Genomic DNA, 1,860 nt, shown 5'->3' with positions numbered 1-1,860 from the left:
GGTGGAGGACCTCATGAAGACCCCAATCAACACTTAGAGGTCTTTTATGAAATATGTGGTACCATAAAAATGAATGGAGTTCCTTCAGATGCAGTTAGATTATTATTATTTGGGTTTTCTCTAAGAGATAGGGCAAATCAATGGCTGAATTCTTTGGCCCCTAATAGCATCACCACTTGGGAGCAGTGTGAGCAACAGTTTCTTGATAAATTCTATCCACCAAGCAAAACAGCTCATATGAGGAATTTAATTGCAAGCTTCAAGCAGACTGACTCAGAATCTCTTTTTGAAGCATGGGATAGATATAATAGTATGCTCAAACAATGCCCACATCATGGGTTGGAAAGATGGTTAGTGTTGCACACTTTTTATAATGGTATCAACTATCATACCAAAGTGTCCCTTGATTCAGCTGCGGGAGGAGCACTTATGAACAAAAGTTTAGATGAAGCTAAAGAAATTATTGACAGTGTAGCACAAAATCATCATCAATGGGCAAATGAAAGAAGTGGTGGCTATTCTTCTGTAAACCCAACAATTAAAGCATCAGGGAAGTTTGATGTAGATGCGGTCACTCTTTTGTCTGCAAAATTGGACGCTCTTACAAAGAAATTTGAGAATATGGGGACTAGTGCTAATATGGTCAATGCTATTAGTACATCTTGTGAAGTATGTGGGAGTTCAGAGCATTCAAATGACTGATGTCCATTGGGAGCTATCACTGCACAAATCAATCAACTGGAACAATGTGATGCAATCATGAGTTACAATCAAAGGCAGAACAACCCATACTCAAATACTTATAACCCTGGATGGAAGAGTCATCCCAATTTTTCTTACAGAAATAATCAAGATCAAGGACCATCTATGGGGGCAAGACCAAATTTTCAAGCTAGGCAACAAAATTTTCAACATCTATCTTCTCAAGGCTTACCAAAGTCAAATATTGAAAAGATGCTTGAAGAAATTATCTCAGGTCAGAATGAAATGAAGCAAGATTTAGCAAAGCTCATTCAGAGAATGGATAATTCGAAAAAGCATCAAAAGATCCAGGATAGTCAAATTGCCCAACTAGCTTCCTCATCATCCAGAGCACCAGGACAACTTCCAGGAAAACCTGATGTGAATCCTATGGAGCATTGCAATAGAATTGAGCTTAGGAGCGGATGGACCTTGGGAGACTCCCAAGTGACCGCTTCAAAAGGGATACAAAAAGAAGAAGAGCTCTCTCCTCTTATACCAAATCAGATTCAAGCTAATGAGGAGAGTACCATTGAGGTTGAAGAGACTCTTCCACTGAACCATCAGAGCAAAGCTGTCCCTTTTCCTCAGAGACTTACAATGCTCAAGAAAGATGAAGAATTTGGCAAGTTTTTAGAAAAAGTTAAGGAAATTTGTGTAGAGGTACCTCTTATTGATGCTATTCTTCAAATGCCTAGATTTGCCAAATTCCTGAAGGATCTCATGTCAAACAAGAGAAGAAGAGGAGAGGTTGAGACCATTGCGCTTAGTGAGGAATGTAGTGCTATTTTTGAGAAGAACACTTCCCCAAACTAAAGGACCCAGGGAGCTTTTATATTCCTTGCAAGATAGGAAAAGATTTTTGAAAAGCTTTTTGTGATTTGGGGCAGTATTAGCCTCATTCCTATTCAATTTGTAATAAATTAGGTCTCAAAACATTAAACTTACTACTATGGCACTTCAACTTGCCGATCATTCCTGCAGGTACCCTTTGGGTATTATAGAAGATGTGCCAGTAGAGGTGGATGGGAATGTTATTCCCACAGATTTTGTCGTGTTGGACATGGAAGAGGACCCTAGGATTCCTATCATATTAGGAAGACCTTTCCTTGCTACAGC

The 1,860-nt window shown here is 39.2% G+C and overlaps 1 non-coding gene across 1 annotated transcript; it reads right to left on the bottom strand.

Annotated features, from left to right (window-relative positions):
* Nucleotides 1-235: 235 nt before the first annotated feature.
* LOC121983528 lies at nt 236-341 on the bottom strand. The gene has a single exon (XR_006112572.1). It is a non-coding gene; the product is annotated as a small nucleolar RNA R71 (small nucleolar RNA).
* Between the last annotated feature and the right edge of the window lie 1,519 nt (nt 342-1,860).

The sequence above is a fragment of the Zingiber officinale genome, chromosome 5A (assembly GCF_018446385.1).
Source record: "Zingiber officinale cultivar Zhangliang chromosome 5A, Zo_v1.1, whole genome shotgun sequence".
Lineage (NCBI taxonomy): Eukaryota > Viridiplantae > Streptophyta > Magnoliopsida > Zingiberales > Zingiberaceae > Zingiber > Zingiber officinale.
Note: the sequence above shows the minus strand (reverse complement) of the source record. Positions and strands in the feature narration are given on the sequence as shown.